Source organism: Ischnura elegans, chromosome 5 (assembly GCF_921293095.1).
Source record: "Ischnura elegans chromosome 5, ioIscEleg1.1, whole genome shotgun sequence".
Classification (NCBI taxonomy): Eukaryota; Metazoa; Arthropoda; class Insecta; order Odonata; family Coenagrionidae; genus Ischnura; species Ischnura elegans.
In genome coordinates this window covers 12,301,941-12,329,393 of record NC_060250.1, presented here as the reverse complement: position 1 = coordinate 12,329,393, position 27,453 = coordinate 12,301,941, and the positions used below count along the sequence as shown (strand labels likewise).

The 27,453-nt window shown below is 36.9% G+C and overlaps 1 pseudogene; it reads left to right on the top strand.

Moving 5' to 3' along the window:
• LOC124158497 lies at positions 1-22,752 on the top strand (annotated as a pseudogene).
• The last annotated feature ends 4,701 nt before the right edge of the window (positions 22,753-27,453 follow it).

The window sequence follows — 27,453 nt, the reverse complement described above, 5'->3', positions numbered from 1 at the left end:
TCGAGAGATCACACCGGTCGAGATGGTCAAGGTCGGATGCCGGTGATTATTGTACAGGACGTGTGCTAATCTGTGTGAATTTAGGAGCAAGCTAGTGTTGTTGTAATGCGTTAAAGTATATTCCAATTGGTGAATATTTTTGTTTGTAATAATGGGCGAGCCGCAGCTGATTGAAACTGTTCAAGTACCCGTTGAAGCCTCTAAGCAAGTAGAAATATCTTTGGTGGCCGACGAACGCCTTTGGGGTGAACACCAACCTTTCGATCCAGTCTCACATGATCTTCCAGCAGATTTTCGGTTAACAAAATTTGCTGATCTGCGTGGATGAGGCTGTAAGGTCCCCCAGGCAGTTTTGTTGAAACTGCTGGAGGGGATTGAAGCCGATGCTTCAGAAACTGCCGGTGGGGAAAAGGGGATAGGTATGATGCAACTTGATGGATTCTGTCGCTCATGAAGTGATTCTTATGGCACAATTGTGTGTTATAATCGATTTTGGATTCAAATTTAGTTTTTGTATCTTTGATCATTCTTTTCCAGGTATTGGGCTAGATTCTTCCGTCACACCACTTAGACACCCAGGTTTATTCCTGGTTCAAACTGTTGATTTCTTCTATCCCCTTATTGACGATCCTTACATAATGGGTAAGGGAACTGTTGACTTAGTGTGTGATTTGTATTTAATGGTCAATTATTTCCTTTTGTTTATTTATATGTTTTATAATTTAGGGAAGATTGCGTGTGCCAACGTTCTCAGCGATGTGTATGCATTGGGAGTTACCCAGATTGACAATATGCTAATGATACTTGGGGTGTCCACCAAAATGACGGAGAAGGAGAGAGATGCCGTGATTCCATTGATGATGAGCGGCTTTAGGGTAGGTGGTTCTTTATATTAGTTTCAAATAACAATGAGAATATACCTCATGCATGGAAAAATTTGTTCAGTCACTTGTTTGGGAAGAGGGAAAATGGATTATTAGCATTAACATATCGCTATGATATCTGCATCGGTATTCTATTTTATATTTTGTCATTAAAGTTTCTCATGTTGTACATCAGATACTCTCAAATGTAATTTGCAAGTAGTTGATGTTAGTAGAGCAATTAAACAAACGAAATGAAATGATGAAATCGGTGATAGTGAGTGTACCTTTTTACGCTCTACCATGTTCTGCTGATTATACCCTACTCTACTTGTGAGTGGTACTAGTAGTATAACTTTCAAGTCTCAGAGTTATTTCATGTGGAGTTGGTCACTCTGCAATTTGGCTACCTGTTTTCTTACGTTTGTTTTCATTTTCACCTGCTGACATTGTAATCATAATTTCGTATGGATCAGTTTCTTTCTCATTCCTCCAAAGCTTTATTTTGAATATCATGCTCGCATTTTGTGATTAAGACCAGCAAATAAATTTGAAATCCTCGAATCCTGCATCTTAACATGAAGAAACTTAATAGGTCATGACTTTCATTGATAAAAGGGACCTTAAGGCATCTCATAAGTGCATAACTATCAAGAATCTAAATTCGTGTTTACCTGATGCATTTACCTCTGTGGTTAGATAGTTAAACATATTCACCATGTGTACACCGAAAATAACTCAATTGCATATCAAGGAAATAGCCCCTTGTGCGAAATCCACAGAGAAAAATCATTCGCCTTGACCGGGATTCAAACCTGGATCCCCCAATTTCCGGTCGAGTACTTTAGCCAGTTAAGCTAAGGAGGCGTCATTCTCCCCTGTGGAAATTTGAGGTCTAAACTGGACAAGGTAGTATCCAGGGGATCCGGATTCTAATACCTGTTAAGGTGAACGCTTTTTTCTCTGTGGATTTTGTGCTCAATTTGTCCATTGAGGGTGACTCTGTGAAGTTATCACCGTGGCTAGTCCCCTTATACTTAAATGAAAAAGCTCCATTTGGCATTTAGTTCGTCAATCCGAGATCTTATCCAGCCGCATACTTGCATGGGTAAATGCTTCCCATAAACAACCTATATTTGTTGGATAGAAATGTCTGTCATTACTTTGTATTATTTTTCCATCTTGTTTTTAGGATGCTGCTCACTTGGCTGGGGTCAAAATAACTGGTGGGCAGACTGTTATGAATCCATGGTGCACCATCGGTGGAGTTGCATCTTCCGTGTGTGCTGAAGGAGAAATCATCATGTGAGTTTGTTGGAATCCTCACGGAATTTTATTGGTTGGAAGCATTGGACGAAAATTTTGCTAGTTCCTTGTGCATTAATATTAGGAAACCATAAAGTAATTAATTTCTTTAGAACCAATGCTATGTTGATAGCAAACCATGCGTTAAAGTGGCTTTAGTTTTCCCTCCATGGCAGGGTTGGTAACAATTAATTGCACATTATAGGGTTCAGGTTCAGTTTGTTACCTATTATTTTTTTCAGCCCAGGAGCTAAAAATTTATTTGTCTTCCTATAGCTTAAATAAACTCTTATAATATTGGGTGTTTTGCATCAATTATTACATTAGACCCTCGTTATTAAGAAAAATCACCGGACTGAAAAACCGGAGGTTCGTATGAACGTTTCTGTAAGGAATCATCGAAAGGAAGAAAAACATACTTTGTCAAAATTTCCTCTCTTCTATCTCCCGCTCTTATAATTTTCAGAGTCAAGTGTATAAAATACACGATTAATTTATGTGAGAGACCTCAATATATGAAGATGTGTTCCGAGACTTTGCTGGTAAGTTGATAAACCTATACAAGGCATCGAGGAGAGTGCTTATCCTGCAGAATGCAACACTGCATAACAATCGTACGTTAACTCACAAGAAGAAAGAATGGGCGAAACACTGAACAGTTCCCGACTTCACAACTGGTTAAATGATACTTCGTTCAGATTAAGCCCAAAGTGTGAGTTCCTCTATGCCACCTCGTGTCGCATTGGCAAACTCCAAAGGTGCCAGATTTGAAATTTTGGGCGTACTTGAATTTTTCTAATGTTCGTATCTCTGAGAGTTCGTAAATCAAGGAGTAGGAAGAGGAGTAACTGTACGTCCAATTTACGAGAGTTTATGAGTGGGTTACCATAATTCCACAGGTATGAAGCTTATTAGGTATTAGGTTTAGACGGTATTCCAGCAACAGTTATAAAGAAGTCAATCCTTACTATCAGTAACCATATATTATTTCTTATTAATGAGTCATTAATACTTGGGATATTCCCTAATGCTCTCAAAATTGCCAAAGTCATACCTATCTATAAAGGTAAAGGCTCTAAGCAAGAAATGAATTCATACAGGCCTATTTCTCTATTGAACCAAATTGGAAAGGTATTTGAAAAAGTTTTCTATGCCCGGCTGATTTCATACCTTGAAAAAAAACAACCTTCTCCATACCTCTCAGAATGGGTTCAGAAAATCAAGATTACATCCACGGCCACTTACTTCTTGGTGAACCAAATTCTATCCAACCTAGATAATAAAATTGAGACACTAGGCTTATTTTTTGATTTCTCAAAAGCGTTTGACCTAGTAAACCACCAAGTACTTTTGAATAAATTAAAAAGTTACGGGTTAAGAGGTATTCCCTACTTGTGGATAAAATCTTATTTGAGTGAACGCAGCCAACATGTTGTCTTGTCAAAAAATGGCTCTCAGTTTGTCTCCCCCGAAAAAGCAGTCACCATTGGCATTCCCCAGGGCTCCATTCTTGGCCCAATTTTGTTTTTGATATATATTAATGATCTACCTGAAATAGTGAAATCAGTGCCAGGAGCAGAACCTGTGTTATGCGCAGACGATACCAGTACATATTATTTTATCAGCACCTTCGGTTAATATCCTATCACAGAGGGCGGACCGTGTCACAAATTTATTGTCTGATTGGTGCCTCCAAAATAACTAATACTGAATGCCAACAAGTCTGGTCTAATACACTTCACCACTAAGAACAAAGCCGCTGCTCCGATTTCCGTGGACGTTGATGGTAACTGTATCCCGCAAATCCTCAGTACACAATTTCTTGGACTAAAATTGACCCATACCATTTCTTGGGATGAACACATAAACAAACTTCGTAGTAAGCTAAGCTCATTATGCTTTCTTAGAAGAAGCATAAGGAGGACAGTAAGTCCTGAAGTACTGCTAGACATTTAATATGGTGAATTTTATACGCAAGTGATGTTTAGCATCCTGTTTTGGGGTTCCTCTCCCCATGCAGACATTATCTTCAAGTTACAAAAACATGTAATAAGACTTAAGTGCCACGTTTCAGTGCATACACCATGTCTCCCGCCGTTTAAGAGACTTCGGTTACTGCCAATTCCTAGTTTTTATATGTATGCTGTTTGTGTGTCTGTCCAAAAAAATCTAGTAGACTATGTGATGAATGATAGGATTCATAACTATAATACCAGAAAGCATAAGGATTTTCACCCAAATTTTGTTAGGACTACTATTGCAAAGCATGGACTAATGTCCATGGGGTTAAATATTTACAATCATTTACCCCAGGACCTCAAAATTAAGATAGGTACCGCAGTATTTAGGAAAAAGGCGTTGAACTTTTTCCACTCCAAAATGTTTTACTCTTTAAAAGAATTTTTTGATTCAAATTTTTAAAGGAGTGGAATGAGTGATTAATTTTAGTTATATATACCATTTTTTAATATGTATTTTACCATGCATGTACCATGTATTTTATATTATCTTGTTCATGCACTTTGTGTAATTCATTGACGTGCCTTGTATTGATGCACAATGCTGTTATCAATCTCTGGGCAAATAAATAAATAAAAATTATGTATATATGATGTTGCGTGCATATTGAAGTATCTCCTACTGAAGAAAGAACCATAAAATGATGCTCTTGGGCCCAATAAAAGAAGTGAGCTTAAACGTAGATCAATGATGACAACGTAGCGCAGTGTATATCCACCTAAATGCTGTAGCTATTGTGTTGAACTTCGTAATAAAGTTCGTTTTGTAACCATTGGGATCAGGACTGAGGTTCGTAAATTCGTAATAGTGAAAATTTCATAGTAACATTTCTTTTACTATGGATTGGATAGGCCTTTTTGTCGGGACCAACGATTTGCTTTGTAATAACGAGAACTTCGTAGTAACAATGTTGGTATTAATGAGAGTCTTCTGTGTAATAGGAATTTTAGGTCGGAAAATTGACCATTCCAGTCAAGGCATATATTTCTCATATGGCTTATGAATGGAATGAGTGTTTCAGGTAATTAAATTTTCAACGAAACAGGGAATGCACTTCCTTCAATATTATTAGGTACTCATTGCTCTTGGAGAAATCAAATGATGAAATAGCTTGGATTTTGAAAACATTCCAAAAGTAAGGGTCTTATATATTTATTTGCTTTGATGTTTTTTATCTTCTTTGCTAGGCCTGGGAATGCTGCAGTGGGTGACGTCCTTGTGCTGACCAAACCTCTAGGAACCACTGTGGCAACGTTGACCTACCAATGGTTCCATGCCCAAGGCGAGCGCTGGGGACGACTTCGTTCTGTTATCACTGAAAAAGATTGCAAGCTTGCGTATGCTAGAGCCATGTCCTCCATGGCTCGACTCAACCAAACTGGTAAATATAGTTTTTTTTATCTCTTTCAGAGGACATTTTGTGTGAGGGTAAACTAATGATGTAGTGCTCATTTATGAGCAATATTAATAGGCTAGGTGCTGTATGTATTATTGAATCTCTTGCTGAACTCAAGGTTTATGTTCGGAATATGTATCGCACGAAGCATATTTGATGTTAATATCAGTTTACAGAAAAAATGGCAATAATCATGAATTAGGATTACCAATAAAATCGGCTTCGCGGTTCATAGCAAAAGTTAGCCTTTACTGGATGTGTCATTCCTCTGTCGAAACTTAACAGCAAACTACAGGACTCTAGAAATTGAATATGAGTTGAGTTGTTTCTCAGCTGCATCAATCTCTTTTCCAGACCGAACTTCTCGATTCCATGTCATTCAAATGTTATTTTTCATTCTGAGTTGTATTCTTCCATGACTCACAGTTAGAACTAACACAACACGGTTTCTAAGCACATTTTAGACATATATGCCCTCCAGGTGATCAATGACTGAGTGGGCCAGTGTGCATACCTTTACCTCATCCAGGTACTTTATTTTTTTGAATGGCAATCTATTGAGGGTGATTGTGCGAAATGTTATGCCCTTTTGGTCCGTCAATGATGGCAGCACAAGGGAGAATGGTCTTCAGAGAAGCACAACAAGTAATCAGCACATGTTTGCTCTTTTATTTATTTAAATTTTTTCAAGCAGATGCCATATTAAAATTTATTGCATACAAAGAAACTTCGATTTAACACTTTTAATACAGGAAGAAAACAATAAAGGAAAAAACTGTGCCACCATTGCTGGGTGTAAAGCAGGATAATAAATTACCCTTTGAGGACCCTCGTGGGCGAAGGACCTGCTTCAGGCATGATGGGAAAATAATGAGCCTGCTGGATATATTTTCTTTTTTCTGATTTCATTGTTCTGTATTGGTCTCAATATATGCAAAGTTGTGGTAAAAGTAATCTTGGTATCTTGTAGTGTCTGATAGGGGTATTATTCAATGATTTAAATTTTAAATGAATCATTCTTTTGTGTGTTATAATTGCTGTTTATAATCAAAGTTATTTATAGTATTGCACTCTTCATTTCTTTTTCAGTGATTCCCTAATTCTCTTTCACCATAATTTCAGTGTATTTTATTTGTTAAAATAAATTATATTTAAAGGGTAAACCTTTTTACAGATTTAAAACTAAAAGATTTGAATTGATTTCAAGCTGGTCTTAGATTTGTGTATCATGATAACATGAACTAAAAGAAGATAAGTTATTGAAATTTAACAATCTGAAATTAACAGGTATTATAGAATTTGCACATTGGTGGATAATTGCAATACGGTAAAACCTCGCTTTTACGCCCCACAATTTACGTTTTCCCACAATTTGCGACATTTTCATTAAGTTACAATGATTTCCACATATCCACAGAGTTGTGTCTTCCCTGTATTTACGCTTATGATACACTAAAAAGTCCACCGTTTATGCTAGGCCACCAGAAGGAACATGGTGGAATATTAGGGACCTAGAATTTTCGCGGTCGCGAAAATTCGCGAAATTCCTTGATTTTTGTGAAAAAACGCGAAATTCCTTGATGTCTGTGAAAAAACGCGAAATTTCTTGTTTCGGGCAATTAATCAAGAAATATCTTGATTTGAAACAAGTAGTGATGGGTCGATTCCAAAATTTTATCGATTCCGATCCCGATTCCAATTCTGACATTTCGATTCCGATTCTACCGATACCGATTCCATCGATTCTGGTGCCATTGGCTCCAAGAAAAATATCACTTAATTCCAGGCAACAAGAAAACCACTTAAAAATATTACTCTGTGAAAGAGTCAGTTGACAAAAGCATCTTTCATATCAGCACTATGTAATTAAAATATAATAGTTAAATTTCAAAACAGAACATACCTGCAAAGTGGTGTTACATGATGGGTATTACTTTAGAACATTGGCACTCATATTTATGTATCCAAACTACAAGGGAGAGCCCTGAGTACATAAATTTTCATAGCTATAACAAAGATTACATACTACGTATATGAATCATGTAATATTTGCCCCTTTCAAATTCTCAAGCAGAAAAAACAATTATTCTAAATGCTCAGCCAGCAGGTTTTGACGTCTCCATGTTACAGTATTACTGCCTGCAGAAAATTGCCTTTTGCTACACACTTGTGTGATTGGGCAAGTACTTTCCTACCAAAATTGCAAGATTTCTGAGACTTTGGAATTTTTATTAAAAATAATATCAACGATTTTTTTGGAACTTGAATCTCCATGGAATTCAAGTGGACGAAGCAAACGAACTATAGAACTAAACTTTAGTTTTGTAGAGCCAAAAAATTCTATACTTCTCACGTCATTTAATCAACCTTAAAATCTCTTGCTTTTTTAAGTTCAAGAAAGAAACTAAACGCTACTAATGAATATCACATTGGACGGACGCAGTAAAAAAAAGGCTAAAAGAGCCTTGTGGTGTGAAAACTCCCCCTTCCGCGCAACTCACCTCGGCGAAGGTGGAAAGGGAAAAAGGGTATCAGTTTTTGTCTTTCGCGGAAACAGTTCATTTTTCTCTCTCTTAAGCATGCTGACTAAATATCTTCACTTTACTTCAATACTCGAGGTATATTTCTTATGCGTGGGATGGTTCCGAAAAATATCCAATCCTTAGTATTTTCACTCGAGTAATGCGCTAAATGTTCTAGTCGATCTATACATAATCCTTTTTAACATCCTCATTTTAGTGTTTTAAGTCAATGAAGACGATTATCAATGCTTTAAATGACGATTTTCAAGACTAATGTTTTAAAAAACTTGAAAAATCGGCCTCAGTTACCGAGCCTTAGAGTTCTGCGGCGTGTAGCACAGCCTCGACGGGCGATTGAAAATTCGCTCTTATTTCCTTCGCTGCAAACTTTTTTTCCAAGATTTCTAATTAGTACTCTTTAGAAATCCCTACTTTATATTGTGGTTCAAATTTTCCGAGTTATATTTTTCGTAAACGAAAGATAATGTCTACTTTATGTCAAATTTCACGTGAGAAACGGGTCAGCCATTTTGCGTTGTAAAACCAGACAGATGAGAGCCAAAATCTTCAAAAGTCATTGAAAGTATAGGCAAAGCACCAGATCAAAGGAATTTTGCGTTTTTTATTCCATAAAACTCATACCAACGCAAAACCACTTGGATAAATTCAAAGATTTTTTGAGGAAAAACGATATCTCGCGTGGCATTGAAAAATTGGTCATGTTTGGGCCTCTGTATCTCACTAAAGGGTCGTATTTATGTAAAATGGCATTTATATCTATATCTGGTAATGATTTATGAGTATTTACGCTGAGTTTCAAGTCTCTATCCCCATAAAGGTCATTTTGGACTTTATTCCAGCTTTTTCCGATTTCGGACCAGTGTGCGCCGGGTAGGAAGACGATCGGCCGCCGCCGCTGGCGTAAAGGTATTCGGCGCCCACGTCGACAACTATAGTATATTCGTCAAGCTGAAACTACCAGGCCAAGGCATTAGAATGGCTTATCGGCTTTAAAAATTGCATTATTACATGAGTTTCATGATAGCGCTTCCTGTCGGCAGATTGCTGGACCTACTAGCCTCGAAAGCTCTGTAACCTTAACTACTCGACTCGACATTCGTAATGCTACTCGAAACGTTAGAGTCGAGTACCAACTACTCGATTGACTTGAATTTTCGAGTACTCACCCATCCCTAGAAGATATGTGTTTTGTTATTACGATTACGTGGCGCAAAAATTCGAATTACTGTTGGAAACGTGGTCGTATATTTTGTTGTTTGAAGTACTACTGGTATCGGAATCGATTTTTCACCTAGGCAAGTACTCGTTTTTGATTCCGGTTCTTGGTCGAGAATCGAGGAATCGAAGAATCGAGGAATGGAACCGAACCATCACTAGAAACAAGGAAACGTGTAAGTTGATGTTTAAAATAATCAGTACTATATCAAACCCCCGAAATCATTTCTGCAGGTTTTTTTTATGTTCATACACTTCTCAATTCCACTAACTGGCGATGAGTATCTATCAGAGAAACCTTTTTTGTATTAAAAAATCGAATTACTGAGCGTAGTTCGTACCTGGCGGGCGAGCGCAGCAGAAACTCTAAAATAAACGACTGCTACGCAGCGACGGAGCGGCCCAAGGTCACGCATACGATTACTACTATTCCACGGCCACGCTATCAAAATGCCGAAAGTTGTAAATGTTCGTTCACGTGCCAGTGACTTTAAACGTGAAGGCTTGTACACGAGTGACTCTTCCAAGTTAATTTGTAAATATTGTAATGTACCAGTGATTTGGGAGCGCGTAGATACAATTAAGAATCATATAAGTGGGGAGAAACACTGCAAACTTTGAGAAAAATCAGTGGGTACCAAAGTTCAGGCCAGTTTACCAACATCTTTTGCAAATGTTGAAAAAAGGAGGAATGCAAAGGAATATTTCGGTAGAAAAATAGTGGAAACTTTTTTGAGGGCCAATATCCCTTTAGAGAAAACTCAGAATGAGTATGTTAAAGGGTTCATTAATGAATTCATTGAAGGAGCTGGTGATATGCCGTGTGTACAGCAGATGGGGGAGAAGTATGTTCCTTTATTGTCTGAAGAAAAGAAGGAGCTAAATAAACAAAGACTTTCGGGTAAAAATATAGTTGAAAAATATAGTAAAAATATATTAAAAGTATAGGTAAAAATATAGTAAAAGTATAGTTTTTCGCAAAAATATAGTTGTTCTATGTGATGAGACCACAGACAGAGAAGGCTCGTGTGTTTTTGTGGTACTCTTCAAAATTATGGATTTAAGTGAAAAATATGACCAGCTTGTTGGAGGAGTGCACTATTTAGAAAGAGCAGATGCCAAATCGTGTAGCCGAGCAATACTGGACAGTCTTAAACTGTATGACATCCACTTCGATAATGTTGTTGCCTTTGTTTCAGATTCTGCTCGCTACATGGCCAAAACTTTTAATACCCTTAGGGTCATTCTTGGGGATCATGTTATAATTATTCAATGCTGGGATCATAAACTGAATTTATTGTGTAATGTTTTCATGAAGCACTTATCAGAAGTGAATGATGCAGTCTCGAAGGCAAAATCACTTTTCCTAAATGCAAGAAAGAGTAGACATCTGTTTAAAACATTCTTGAGTGAAAAGTACAGTGATACAGAAGTGACATTATTCCCTATGTCAGTGATAACTAGATGGTCATCGTGGTTTAGATCAACATTTTATATAGCTGACCATATTAATGATATTGTTCACTTTTCAAAAACAGAGGAAATATTGAACTGTGGTAATTCTGGAGCGGAATATTTCTCTGGTCTTAGTGAAGATGAAATTAAAGTGATAGAAATACAGGCCATAAAATTACCTAAAAAATATAGGAATCAACAGCAAAATCAGTTTTCATATCCTGGAAAAATCGAATTTTTCCCCATTTTATTTGACGAATTTTTATGACGAAATCTGAGAATTTATTTGACGAAATTCCTAATTTTTATTTGACGAAAAATCTAGGTCCCTATGGATTATGCAACACTACCAAACAAGAAATGAAATGGAAATTGGCAGATAGTTTGAAAAAATTAGCTAGCAGAAGACTTTTGAATAGTAACTTTTCTTATTTGTCCTAAATTCAATGGGTAAATCAGGTAAAACTATAACAATTTACTGGTTGTATTGGTTCCCCAAATGCCTTATATATTATGTTATGACTGGCAATTATGTGGTAAAATCATTAAGGATATCTATCTGCCATCATAATATTGTATTCTGGGAAGAATGTGGCTGTATTTAACTGAAATGAAGGGATGATATGCATAATATGTAAGAAAAGTTACTATAATTCAAAAGTTTCTGCTTGCTAATTTTTCCAAACTATCCGCCTATTTCCATTTCGTTTCTTATTTGGTAGTGGTGCATAATCCACCATGTTCCTTTTGGTGGCCTAGCATAAACGGTGGACTTTTTAATGTATCATAAGTGTAAATGCAGGGAAGACATAACTCTGTGAATATGTGGAAATCATTGTAACTTGATGAAAATGTCACAAATTCTGCCTGTGAATAATTCTACTTTACTGGTAAGCATTATGTTCTGGAATACAGCAGACTTCCTATTATCCGGGCTGCAGATTATCTGTGCATGATTTTTCTCTCTCGCTCAATTTTTCCATGATCTTTATAAAAAAATAAAATCGGATGCTAAATCACCGGAATTACTGCATTAATGCTACGATACACCGGGCTTGTTATTTCCATTAGAATCCCCTTCGTAAAACGGAAGCGATCGCATGCTAGCTGCATTCACGGGAGCACCATGATCCTGTTTTCCAAGCCTTGCGGTGCACATCCGTGCTCCGTTATCACGGATACACGTCCCACAGCAGTTACAACCCAGGCAACTTGTGCGAGATGTGACTAGGTGGCGTAGTGCCTGACAGTGTAGTTTCCGATGTCGAGCAGTGGTTTTGAAGCATTCGTGCAAAACACGTTATTGTATCTGTGATCTCACAGCCTCCGATGTGTGGCTGTGTGAAACCTGGCCTTACATGGAGCAGTAATAATACAAGTACAACCATGTTATCGCAGCTAACAAGATTGCGAACTGGCGAAGAAAGCTCTCATCGAGTCTGGGAAGCCCCCTAAAATAACAGAGTACCTGCATAAATAATAATATTTTGTTTGTTTTAGGTAAATTATGAACATTACAAGACGATTATGTGAAAGTTTGGGTTATCCGTGTTTTCCGATTATTCATGCCGTCTCTCCCCATCATTAGCCATTAGGATAATTGGGAGTCTACTGTACATAATTGGACACTAAGTTTGTATTCTTAGTCATTTTCATGATGATCTACACACTTAGTTTTATTCTCCTCTTACATTATGACGTTCTGCCATTAATTTTTAAGTTATTCCATACGAAATCACTTTTTCTCTGATTTTTTACCGTGACAATGTCAGATAATGTGAACAAAAAAATGTCCCACAAATGAAAGCGGAAAATTTTGTCACTAGAAGACAAAATAAAAATTTCAGGAATGGATGATCCGCAGGTAATGTTCACACATTTCTCTTGCCAGAGCCCTTGGAATTCCAATATCCACATTGAACACTGTTGTTAAAACATGCCAAACCATTCAAACCAGTGCAGTGGAAACAGTGCAATGATGTGAAAAGACGTTAGTTATTCAAAATATGATGAACTGGAAGAAATTCAAAGAACTTGATGACTGAATCACCCCCCACCACTTATGTAGGGTCGACTGAGAACGCATGTAGGGGCTCTTGTTATGTAGGGATGAATATGTAGGGTCGAATAAGAATATTGCCCCAAGTAAATGAAATTAAAATCTGAAAAAGAGAAAAAAACTTCTGTGGTGGTTAAATTTTTTAATAAGTCATTGTGATTATGCATGTGCTTCATTATTTTTCATCATCATTTTCAGCTGCTCTGTTATTGCACAAATATCAAGCCCATGGTGTAACCGATGTCACTGGATTTGGTTTACTTGGTCATGCTGAGAACTTGGCTCGTCATCAGACTAGTGAAGTGTCTTTTGTTATCCATAATCTACCAGTGATAGCCAAAATGGCTCTTGTGGCTAAAACCTGTGGATCATCTCTGAGGCTTCACCAAGGGCTATCCCCTGAAACTTCTGGTAAGATGTTCTATATTTCACTTATTTCATTAGATATTTTGTCTTATTTGTACCCAAGATAATTTTGTCAGTTTTTAAATTAGGTAACATCTTTTTCACTTGTAGGGTACTATTATCAGAGACTAAGAATTATGGTGAAAAATATCTTTTTATTACATCACAAAAAATCATAATTTTATCATATATAAAATGGGTTTGAAGGTTTCCTCAATGCCATTAGAAATACGGACCACCCTAGTTTGCATGTGTATTCCCAATCTAGACATGAGAGGGAGCTATGGAGAATAAATCACTGCCACTAAACCCATTTTGGCCATTAACTGTGACAATTATAGCATTCAAGGTTATATTGATGAGGTGTAAAGTTAATGTAAGGAATTTTATGGTTTTGCGATGTGTGACAATAAGCAACAAATTCTGAGCGTATGCAATCTGTATGTCACCCAAAATGTCTGCCTGGGATGGTGCACGCTCATTCTTGGTGTGACATCTAAGGAAACAAAGGTCAGAAATGAAACATGTATGAGGTGATATACTACAAATGCCTAATGAGTTGTGTAAAAAACAGAAAAGTGATAGAATAATCCGAGAGTGACTTCATCTTCAGTTATGTCCGAAAAACACCCAAAAATACCAAAATTTCTAAAATTTAACTGTGATGTGACACGTTTTCCTGGTATCCGATAGCAAGAATAATTTTCACGATTTATCTAATTCTAACAAAATCGAACAAATCTGGGTGGCATCCCTAAAGAAATTCAAAAACTTATTCGAAATAAGGACCACCGAAGTGGCGCATCCATGTGGTGGAGCAGTCATTCAAGGTGCGGATTTGCTGCTTCACCCATTGGTGATATATCAGGAAAGCAAAGATCACTTTTTGAATTGTTATATGTACCAAAGTGCACAAAAAAATGTACTTTTATTTTCTACCATGGTTGCTCTTAAGACGACAATATCATCAACATATAACTTCACAAAATTAACGTCTCATCCTTAACCAAAAAGAGAATTTTTTTCCTCATTATCTTTATAAAAACAAGGCATCTGAGTGCAGCTATGCTAGGAATTTGGCTGATTAAATGTGTTAAATACCATAGCAGTCATTGATATGCATATATGCACTCTTATGTAGAATGTCTGGTCCATTGTTGTCTTTGGCTCATCTTAGAATGAGATACTAGCCATAAAATGCATCCTTTCGGAGGGAAGAAATAAGTCCGGAAATGAGGAACCACTCTTACCCATGAATGGTGACATTTACAGAGATATATGAAACGTTCCACAGCCTCTGGCTGTAACCTCTCTTGGCTGTAGTCACTTGGTCAATCAGCAGCCGGTCCAACTCGGCATGTCCCTTTAATCTACCCCCTGGGAAAGGTCAAAAACCCTCTCATCAACATCCCACACATCATCTCCTAGGGGTCAGTTTGGAGGGACATGCGATGCTCACACATAGCTCAGCCTTTAGACCCACTCTCAATACTTACGTGCACATTCACATGTAGTAATGGATGATGCATGCTACATTATGTCCATCAAATGCTTACCTCATGTCAAATTTGCTGCAGTTTTTTCTGCTTTTTACGTAGAATTAATATGATCTGAGTGGTAGATGGCTGAATTTATTTCGCAACCAACTCCAATATCTCACATTATAGGGTTTCTCACTCAGGGGTCAGATCAACATTTTGCGGAAGAAATACCTAAACATGAATTTTCTGTGTAAATTTCACGAAACCTAGTAAACTTCACTGTATAATTATGTATTGGGGAGCATGGCAGCCTAGTGGGTAATGCATTTGGTTGGTGATCTGTCAGGGTTTGGAATCCTGGGTGAGGCCTTCGGAAAACCACTTAACAATCGTCCAACTGTGAGGGTTTTTTTTTCATTAGGTAATAATGATTTTATTTGTATTTTTCACATCTCATTATGTTGCCTCATTGATATTATCTGCAATTTGTTACCATCATGCAAGCATTAGTTAATTATTCTTAAAAAAAATCTTCTTCTTCTTCTTCTTCTTCTTCCTTCCAGGATTAGGCTACTAAGCCTGTTCCGGCTCCACATCACCATCTTTTCCTTGGTCTTCCTATACTTCTCTTGCCAAATGGTTGATATTCCATTGCTTGCTTTGGAATTCTTTCATTTGGCATTCGAAGTAAATGTTCCTTCCTTCTATGTTTGTAGTCTTTTAGTTTGTCAGTGACTGCTTGGACACCCAGTTCATCTCTTATTTGAGTGTTTCTTATTTTATCCAATACTAGCTGACCCGGCGAACTTCGTACCGCCTAACAATCAATGAACTTACAGTTTACTTACACCATTTATAAATCAATAGCGGCTGTATCGTTTTTAATCATGTTTAATTTATTATTATAAAATAAGGATATAAATTCAATAAAAATACGTAAGTAAATGAGTACCAAAATTGCTTGTCAGAAAGACATTTTCTTTATTGAATCTACATAGGGTGAATCGGAGCACGTTTACAAGGATTTTTTCCAATGAATTTTCTTATGTTTTAGCTTAAGAAATTGGCACTGCGTAATGATTGCACTGCGATTTGAAATGCACTGCGTAAACGTACTGCATGCGTAAACGCACCACGGTGAGCCCTACACATTCGGGTTTAATGTCTTGCGTCAAGCACCTTCTGAGAAACAACAGTTTTTGTTTTGTTATCAGGCGCAAGATGAAGCGGATGAAGCTAAATAAATATAGCGAAGCAAAGCAGTGACTCAGCGAGGGGAGGCTTTGGGGGATAAACCCCCCCCCCCAAGAGCTTAGAGAATTTTTTTATGAAAGATTTTGTTATTAATATTAGGGGGACGGATGACTAACAATCAAAACATATTTAACTTTTCACACAGCCACAAAACCCACTATTTTGAACAATTTATCTTAAAAAATTTCTGGGGGAAGTGCCCCCACACTTCCCGCTTACCTTAGCGAGTTTTCTATACCCTACAGACCCGTGGTATTAGCTGCGCCCAAAACCTTCTATCCTAGCTACGCACTTGAAGCGAAGGAAGAAATACAGAGGATGGTTTATCGACTCGTGAACATAGCACGCTAAATTGACCATGAGAAAATCATGGGTTTTCATTAGCACATGAGCACAAACAACACAAAAACTGAAAGAATGACCATGCGATTTTTTAATCGTTATCACGAATCTAACACGAATTGTAAATTGAATACGTTTAAGCTCAAAAGGGCATATGAGTTGAGATCATGGAATCTACGGAATGAGGACTTCCTAACCTTTGAATTTTCCTTTGAGTAAAGTTGCGTGAATCACATTCATCACCAATTTTTTTAATGATCAAACACGTTCCGTTGGATAGTTATGGTTGGTTTAGGCTTCGAAAGATCATGAGCACAGAAACTACATTTTTCTGTAAATCGTGCCTTGGTAAGCCAGGTACGTCCAAGGACTTAAAATATTCAGAAAGATAGTTGGTGATTTCGTCTTCGTTTGTTACACATTTAAAAGATTCGAATCCATGCAGAGTACGAACTATTTGAATTTACCTCGTTTTAGTCATCCACATCTTCGTTCTTGCTCGCTAAATCAACCATCTTTGATTCTTTTGGTGATCAATCATATTCTGGAACTCTTTGTTGATGAGCTCACTGAAACTAATTTGCAATCATTCCAAGGAAATGAGTTAAAACTACTCGATTCCTCGTCAGGAACACGGACATTACCGTTTGTCAACAATTGCTTGGAGATTTGTTTACAAACACAGTAGTGAAGTGTCAACTTGAGCTGGGCCACGGCTGGGCTTACAATCAGCTCGAATTAAATTTAAAAAATGTAATTTCAATTTAATTAATATTTTGAATATATTTAGTAATTAAAATGTTAAATTGTTACTAAATTCAGTTATTAAAGTGGTAAAAACAAAACAAATTATTTAATTTGTAGTTTTGACCGACTTATCAATTGTTGTGTTACTATAACTCCTAAAAGCATGCCCATAGGAAAGAGATGAATTTTTTTGTGAAATCATCCTTTTTTTAATAGCCTATATGTTAACCCCGCCTGAGACGAATCCAAAGAACCAAATCTCATTGAAATCGGTGCAACCGTTCTCGAGCTATAAGTGTTCTAACTAACACGATTTTCGACTTTCTTTTATATATATAGATTGTGCAGCCTTTTACTGATCTTAAAAATTTCATTTCAGACGATTCTATCTGCCTTAATTCCTTCTTTTTCGGTACCCAACATTCTGATCCGTAGAGTACAGTAGGGATTGCCATCACTTTGTAAAATTTTATTTGTGTTTCTTTTCTTGTTTTGTTCTTTAGAGTTCTTCTAATAGTGCCACATATTCTCTGGAAAGTGTTAACCTTATTTATAATATCTTTTTCCTCGTCATATGTTATGTCGCATCCTAAGTACTGGAAGTGCGACACTTGCTCCAGGACTTGATCCTCAATAACAATTTTTGTTCTTATCGGGTTGCTTCCTAAAAATGCCATAGTCTTTGTTTTGGTTTTTGAAATTCTCAGGTTGTATAGCTTGCTCAACTCGTGTAGTCTGTGTACTGCCATCTGGAGTTTGTCCTCTTTATCTTGTGTTATAACCCGATCGTCAGCAAACAGCATTGTATTTAAATATTGAGATGGTCCTATTTTTATGCCTGGTGATACATTATTCTCTTTCCACATTCTTAGAACGTCATCTATATATGGATTAAACAAGGTTGGGGATAGGTTGCAACCCTGTCTAACTCCTCGGTTAATGATAATTTCTTGGGTGAACTGTTTCCCTGTGTCAATTACAATTCTGGTGTCTCTGTATAGACTCTGGGAAGCTTTTATCAGATGTCTAGGAAACCCTCTTTTCTGCACAACTGACCATAAAATTTCTCTATTTACACGATCGAATGCCTTTTCAAAGTCTATGAATGCCAGATGCGTTTCCAGATTGAACTCTCTTCGTTTTTGAATGATTTGTTTTAAAGTAAAAACATCGTCAATGCAAGATCTTCCTTTCCTAAATCCAGCCTGTTCTTCTAATAAAATGGTATCAGAGATAGCTTGTAGTCTAGTATTTATTATTCTACTGTAAATTTTATATGCAGTATTTAGTAGACTTATACCTCTGTAATTCTCTGGATTATTTCTTTTTCCTTTTTTAAACAATGAAACAACCTTAGCCACATTCCAATCCTTCAGGATTTCAAGCTTTTTCCAACACATGTTGTATAGATGGAGGATTCTTATTTGTAGGGATCTACCTCCATATTTTATTAGCTCTGATTCAATTCCATGTATGCCAGCAGCTTTCCTATTTTTTGTCTTATTCAGAGCATACTCTAGTTCTTTCAAGTCAATAGGGTCTACGGGTCTACTCCTATTGTTTCCTCTGGAGTGCTGATCGTACCATCTAATGTTAGATCATACCATAATCTCCTATAGTGTTCTATCCATTCTTCCTTCGGTATAACATTTAGTTGAGCAGTATCTTTCTCTACTTTGTTGAGCTGTTTCATCAGTTTATATGCTATTTCTTACCTACCATGAATATCATCTTCTACTCCACTTATAAATCTATCCCATGATATCATATGTGCATTCTTTATTATTGCTTTCGTGCGGTTTCTGACCCTGTGATATTTTTCTTTCGTTTCCTCTGCTTTTCTCTGTAGGTATTCTCTGTATACTTTGTTTTTATTTTCGATGGCCTGTGCTATCTCTTCGTTCCAGATTTTTAAACCCCTTTTCCGTTTATTTTTATTTCTGGTGCCCAAAACTTCATTAGCTATTTGTAAAATAGCTTTCTTAAGATTTTCACATTCCTTATTGATGTCATGTTCTGGTTTTATCTGTTCGAGCAGTTGTGTAATCCTGTGTAAGTACAGTTTTCGAATACTACTCTCCTTCAAAAGGTATGTTTTGAAGATTTTCTTTACTTGACATTGTTTCTTTTCCGTATTTTGCTTTTTCCACCTTGCCCATAGTTGTATTTTTGCCTTAACAAGGAAATGATCGGTGCATATATTTGCTCCTCTGTATACATGTGTATCTGTTATCCTTGAGGAAAATTTTCGGTTTACAATTATGTAATCAATTAGGGATCGTTGACCCCTGGCTGACCAGGTGAATTTATTGATATCTTTTTTCTTGAAAAATGTGTTTTTCACTTTTAATTCGTTGAAAGTTATAAATTCTCTTAATTTACTTCCATTTTGGTTCAGAAGGTCTTCTCAATGTACTCCAATCAATTGTGGAATTGGCTCTTTCCCAATAGGGTGGTTTCCTATTATTTTTTTATTGCCTAAATCGAAAGATTATTACTCCTGGAGTACGTATTTCACGCTTTTAGATTTTTAAATGACGATATCTATTTTTCGCGATTAAATGAAAAGTGAAAATTTTCAAGCGCGCGAAAACGCGACGCGTAAGTAGGAATGATGGGAAAAAGTCCGTGCGACGCATTTCTGGTTCCCCCTCCCACCTTGTGAGGTGACCTTGATCGAGGCTCTGAGCGCTGATAGGATGCAGGATGCTAGCGGGTAGCTGAGTACCTTGCTGGCTGGTAGCGCTTGGCTTAAAAAAGGTTTATTAATACCTTATCAAACGAAGAAAACTTTCCGACCTTAGCCAGTTTTAATAGGTGATTATTAAGACATGTTTCCCTGAGCTCTGTGCCTCATGCATGCATTGGTAACCTCAGACGATGTATAACTCCTATCCTCTCGTGTAGAAACTAGGTCCCTGTGACGTCACGTGGAGTGGAATCGCATGGGCGCCAATCTGGCCTTTTTCAAATGAGGATAAAATTTGACCCTTGCCATTCGTCTAAACCGGTATTTCAAAAACCAAATAATTTGTGTATTATGAATACAGTAATGGTGGGTAACGAATCGCAATCAATGCCTTTCGTTTTCTTTGATGAAGGAAACTACCCTATTCTAGCATTAAGATCACAAGCTATTATTAAGTAGTCCCTGTTATTTAACTTCCCTATTTCTTTTTGCAGTTGCTCATAGAAAATCTCCGTTTCTTCCTTTTTCCCATCTTCAGGTGCATATGTTCCAAGTATTGTTAAATAACCCCTATCAAATTTGAGTCGCACAGTTATTATTCTTTCGTTTATGAAAGTGTATTCCCTGATATTATTTTTCCATTTTTTGTCTATTAAAACACTCACTCCACAACATGCTCTTTTATTCTGATCAACTCCACTGTATATCATTACGTAATCTTCCAAGTCTTTTGTCCCTTTGAGTTTCTTCTTTGTTTCAGTGATGACCGCCATATTCACTTTGTATCCTTTAAGGGTGTTGTTAAGTTCTAACTCGTGATTGCCTAAGCCTTGTACATTCCATGTGGCTATGTTTAATATATCCGTTATACCCGTATTCATGTTCTTACTTTTGCCTAGTCGTCGTCTGTTGAATCCTAACCTGTTCCGAGGCTCTCTGTGAAGCTTATGAGTTAAAGAAGGTTTTACATGGGCAGGTTACCGGCCTGTCGCATAACCCCCAACCTGGAGGACCAGTGGGCTACACTTAGTCAGTCCCCTACACTTCGACCTGTCTGGCTTGGGTGGCCCTACCAGGAGCGTACGCTCCTGGTAGGGCCACCCAATTTCGCTCCTATGTAATTTTAATGTTTTAGATAAAATTTATTGCTTATGTAATTAATTAGTCAAGACCTTGTGTGCTAACTTGCACTGCAGGAGCGGGTAGAATGGTTGTGTTTTTACTGAAATTCACTGTTCCACTACGCTAAATGTAGTCATAGAATTACCCATAGTTAAGTGTAGTATCCTTTAAGTTATGTTTCCCTTTGAGTGAGTCAAGAGGTTTGCCTATCCGGCAGGATGGCAAAACAGCAGAAATTGTACGTAATGTGACAGAAGGTAATGAGAAAACTACACAAAGGACCAGTCGGGTGCAACCGAAAGTAGCACTATGGGGTTCAGGAAAATGAGATGCACCAGTGCACTCTGGTTGCAATCTGTGGAATCATGCATAATGTACAGACAAAGAGACATCCTCTTTTATACATTTAAATGACCAGTAATTATCGATGCCATCTAAAATACTCTTGCTTGGGTGATGAGACTAAATATTCAGGATTCAAATCACTGATGTTAGCAATTGCATAAATATCCAAGGTGGCCTTGAGAACAGTGGTAAAATGTGAACGAACAAATTTCCATAATGCTATCTTATTTTTAGGTGGTCTGCTGATATGCTTGCCCAGGGAGCAGGCTGCAGAGTATTGCAAAGAAATAGAAGCAGCAGAAGGCTACCAAGCATGGATCATTGGAATTGTGGAGAAAGGCATGAGAACAGCGAGAATCATTGAGAAGCCGAGGGTTATTGAAGTACCATCCAAAGAGAGGGAGGGATTCTTGTGGTAGAGGCGATGACCATTTTGATTTCTTGCTCAAATAAAGGTGCACTTTTAGTTGAAACTTTTTATTAGTTTTAAAAAATATGTTCAATGCATTTAAAAGGAAAATTTTGAAGAGATTAATAATTAAAAGGACATATGTTAGTCTGTGATGATAATTATTTTACTGCAAGGAAAGACTTTTTATTTAATTTCTCAATCTTTATTGGGAGGAAGGGATATTAGCTTTGAACTCATATGGTTGCGTCATAGGGGTACATATTATGTGTCAGTTATTCATTTATGGGTTGAAAAATAATAACAGTGCGGTTGTCTCTATCATGCATTGATGATAATAAAGGGGGTATCTATGATTAGCTTTGCAATAATGCCAATTTGAAATCCTTAAATAGTCTATCCCGTCAAATACTAGCGTAAATTATTCAAGTGAGATCATTATTTTCACTGTTCCTGCAATAAATATTTCCTCCTTACTTAATGGTCAGTTAAACTATAGATTCCCTTTTGGATAATGTCCATTTTGATGGAAACCCCTGTTTTTGGATCTAACTTTTGTCATGATTGAAGTGATTTTGACTTACAGTTGAAGCAACTCATCTAGTGTTATTTTCTGCCTTTATCCTCTTCCCTTTTTTGTGCTTCATGAAGGTTCTTTCAAACAATTTTTCTAATTACTTTAAATCCTGTTATGGGAATCAGCTATTTACGTTACTGGATAGTTTGAGCGATAATATGATCACAATGGTGGTGATTGCTGAGGCAAGGGTCTGCCTCAAAGTTTTTGTGTTGTTATTTGCTGGATGATGAATCAACTTAAGTGATGTCGGGACCATTTATGTTTATTGTCATATTCCCAATATTTGTGATGCTTTCAGGTGAAATTTTTCACCTCATGGAGTGTTTGTACTTCATGTATGTATTTGTTAATTTTATAGTTTTAAAGAAGGGCTGTGCTGAATTTGTCATGTTAACTAAGCTTATGACGAGCGTGAGACAAACTTGAATCATCAAGGCCTTACTCTTCGAGGTTTTCTTGGTTATCATGGTAATCCTAGTGTATGTTTCGCTGATGTGCCTTCAAATAAAACAACTACAATCAATCAGGAGAAATTTTTTGTGCCAAGTGATACTTAATTTTTATGTCTCATTTTTATTTTATTTCGTAATGGAAAATCTGCTTATTATGTTCGATAGAGGCTCCAAATTATTTGTGTGTACCTCAGTAACATACTTCAATGCAGCAGTGGTTGTTTCCATGTTTGTCATACACTCTTCACGCTATGTTTTCATATTGCATAAAATATTTCAATTTCATCTGCATTTTGCTAATACAATCAAAAGTTGTTGAACTGAACTGAGTGTATCATGGATTCTAGAAAATTAAGTGACTCTTATGATAGAATTACTAAATACAGTACTCTCTCGATTATACGAAGTCAGTGGGACCGGAAAATTGGCACTTCGTAAAATCAAGTTTCGTAATTTCAAACCTTTTTCATAAGTCACGAAAAAATGTTCGCTTTTGTTTCTTCCGCCCTTTTTTTTCTTTAGTGGCCTTATTTAAATGTTTTCGGTGGTTATTCACGGTAGAATTCTTAGTAAAGGCTTTTTGTTATCGATTTATGCAGTGAAAGATCGTTAAATAATTATACCACCATAAATTTCTCATTTCTTGTACATACTTCAATATCAACTATCAGAAATTCCCGACCTGTTTAGAAAACGTAATCAGATAATGAATTGCAAAGTTAATTATAAGAATTTAATGTTATAAATTTGTGGTTAGGAGCGAATAGAAACTATTAAGTAAGCGTAAGATAGATATTTGTTTCCAGCACCCACGGAAATATTAGCGGCAGCCGGCCTAAACATACTCTGAGGGCCTAACCGCCATTTATGTCGCCCTCTATCGCTCAGTGATGAGAAAAAAAAAGAATAACGAGGGCCTTAACCCGTTTCCAAAATAACCTTCGTAAGTTAATATTTCGAGTTACTCCGTATTTTCAGCTGAATGTGCTATCTTTTCAATTAGTTATTTTCATTGAGATTCAGTTTCGATCATAAATTACGTAGGATATGATTATGTTCTGGCGAATATTTGAAGTAAATTCTGTTTGAGTTCTCCGTCCGGCTACTGTGCTCCATCATCTTTGCAGACGTTGCTATGAAAGACTTTATTCTTCATCAGGACCATATTCTTCATGCTGGGTGTGAAGTGCTATGTTCATATACATAGTATGTCTCTCTTATTTTATGCCGACAGGAGCAAGGTTCCAACCGGAAAACGACAGGAGAAACATCTTCCATTATCAGAGAAGTAAAGAGAGAACCTTATTATCCACATTGATTGTTTTCCTACAAGAGACGTTTCATCATTTCTCAACGTGTGTGAAGTATTGGTTCACTTGCCGGAATTCCCTAAAATGACACGCAAAAACTTGTACCTTCACCTCATTTAGTTTTCGTGTTCCTTTCTCCGCCGTTTAGAAAGTTATGCAAAGGATCATTGACATAGAGAAAAAATTTTCTAAGTTTTAGCACTAAAAAATAGTTGCGCCATAATCGTAAATAAATATAGTGTTGAAAGAGCAAAGAAAATAATTTAAATTGAAAAGTCAGCAGAGAAGAAGAGAGACAATTATAAGCACGGCACCATTTCCCCGATAGTGGAAGATACTTCTTCAGCCTCTCTCCGGTTAAAAACTTACCCCCGTTGCAGGTAAAGATGAACCATTACCTTCTCCACTGTCAGAGAACTTTCCCAGTGGGGGGGGGGGGGGGGTTGAATAAGAGTGGAATGAGGAAAGAAGTGTGGTCAGCATATAACGAGGGGTGAAGGGGCAGGAGAAAGAAGGGTGGGGAAAGGGCCTTCAGCTCTGCCTCAGTCTACGTTTGGGGGGCGTATTTTTTTACGACGCACTCAAGCTCAGTCACCTTAGGGAGGGAGTGAATGGGAAATGCAGGGGAAGGGGAGGGGTGTGGGCTGCGTAAGGTGGGTGTCAGCAAGATCTGCAGAAGGCCGCAGGAGGGAGTAAACAAAGACTTGGAAAGAAAGATCTCTCGGCATGGGAGAACGGGGAGGTGCGCGAGAAGAAAGTTCATGGTTAGAGTTAGAAGTGCTTCTTCATTACGAGTAGCCTGAAAAATAAGATGGTGGTAAATAGAGCCCAATACTTAAGATATTTAAGTTGTTTATTCAGGAAGGCTAATATATACACGAAAAGATATTGCCCAGAAAAATCCGTTATTTTTTTGCTTTTTGCCCTTCTCCATCGCTGCTTCCACCATGGTTTCTCACTTGCATAAATGGGAATTAAATTGGGGATCTAAATCGTTAGCTAGATCAAAATATCTTAATGTGTGGAGGGCAGCGAATACTTCTTTTTTATTTGGTGAAATTACTTCCTCACTTTCATCTTCGTCGTCACTGCTATTATGACTAGTCCCGGCCGCTGCTTCATCCGATGTAGGTTCTGGCGCACAGTGGTCCCAAATCGAAAAAACCTGGCCAAAATTAATAACGTCGCAATTTTAGCTAAAACAGCAACCAAATTGGATGTCTCTTACTGATTTTGATCGTCTGAATCTGATTTTGGCATTATTTTTACGATTTCTCTTCATTTTATCATTATTTGAGCTGTTATTATTTAAACAATTTTTAGAAAATCTCGATATAGATGTCATTGCGATTGGCGATAACTTGGTGTTCATGGAGAGCTTAAAATAGTATAATTTTAATGTAAAAGATGCATAAATTGTTGTTAAAACCCATTATAGAATTTACGACATGAAATTGGTGAGATTCGAACCCGCGACCATCAGCATAGTTGGTAAGATACCAAAATCGGAAAAAAATACTCACACTCACTCATTTTTGGCTTCCATGTATTTGATAAGTCACATAAGATGAAATAAAATGACTGATATTAAGAACATTGAGGAAAATATTGTTCGAATTGCAATAAAATTGCTTTCATTTATCACAAAGAACAAATTTAAAAATAATCGTCGTCCAATGTCACCCCATCGGACTCATTGTCGCTCTGCGAATCACTTAAAATTAGCAAATTTTCACCTCACCTGATAGGCTGGCCTCGTTTTTTTTGTAACTCCTGATGTAATTAAAATGTATGATTCAGATATTTAAAGGAGTCTTCGAAAGATATCTTCATAATTTAACATTCTTGGGTATTTTCTTGTATAATGCTCTCGGAATTTCCTCACGTCTATGTTCCTGGCCTCCAATTATTCCTCCGTTAAAATTTCAATTGTTAGAAAGGATTCTTTGGAAATTGCTGTTCCATGTATCAGCACTTTATGTACCATGAGCAGAATATAATACCAACCATAATCGATACACAGCTCAGCTATTTCAATGCAATACTGGCTGAAGGCTTCATTATTTATCTCATAGCCGCAGGATAGAGATTTTAATATCACTGAAAGTCTATGAATAAGTCTTTCATCGATACCTGTCGTGAAAATTACAAATCACATTAATAATTACATTTCATACACATAAAGCATTTATTCGTAGATATTTCAAAATTATGGAAACGGGTCCAATATTTCTTACTTATTGATCATAATTTTATATTTATACGTAATTTCATCTTGTCTGGAATGAAATCCTGAATTAAAACTTCACTTTTAAAAATATGATGATTGAGATTAATGAGTAATTATTTTTATACACCGCGTATATTTGCCGACTGTGCATGCACGGTAATCATTTGCACTCACTAGATGCGAGAGGGAGATATTTATATGCTTCTGGAGGGAATTTCATTTCCTTCTGCAACCAGCTTTTGAACATCTTGAAATGCTCATCTGTCCTCAAGCTTTGATTCCACTTTCTCAGGTATTTCGAGAAAACATTCTTCGCACAAAACGTGTCAGAATATTTTTTGCGTGCTTGATTTCATTCAGTCGAAATCTTGTTTTCAAATATTCCACGACATATTCTTTCTTCTTCGCTTTTTAATATTCTTTTCTCTCTGTATTTTTATTGTACACCGAAAGGTACGAAAAAATTTGCGGCACCCATAATTCAAATTTAACACGAGTATTTACGGCTGAAACGATGAATGTGATTTCTAAAAGTTCTCTATTTTTAACCAATAATAAAGCGGAAATTATGAGTTGACATTGAATAAAAGATATACAAGCTTATATAGACTTGCCTCTTGAGTTTCCGGCATATCCTGAAATTTGAATGCCAAACATTGGCAAACCAAGTGCTTTAATTATCTGAACAGGAGAAGTTTCTTGAGTTAGCCGTGTTAACACAGTTTGGAGCACAGCACTTTTTCACTAAGAAATTCATTGCGTAAAACTGAGTGGGAAATATTCACCACATCCATGCAATGGCTCTGGTGAGGGAGGCCGTCATCCTCATTCCATTATTATTAAAAAATGAGCTGGCAAGATTCACGCTCCATTGGTGGGTTTAGACGAATTTTTCCCTCCGAATTCAATCCTATCTACGTCTATGGGCTGTTGAAATGATTCTGTGAACAATTCTTGGCATTAGGGAGCATTAATTTCTCTTAGCAACAAGACCTTATTTCGGAATAACGTGCTGACAACGCTGTACAGCATGTAGAGGATCTCTTCTCTATAAAAATTTTTGCAGGAAAGTTTTGCAGAAAAAAGCATCTTGTGGTTACTCTAAGGTTCTCGCATAGTGACTTAAGTAGTCACTTTAGATCACTCATAATGTTTCTCATTAAGAGCATGAAACCCGGCCCTCATTGGTTTCATGAATATTTGAAGGTGAGTGCACAAACGAGAAGTGTGCA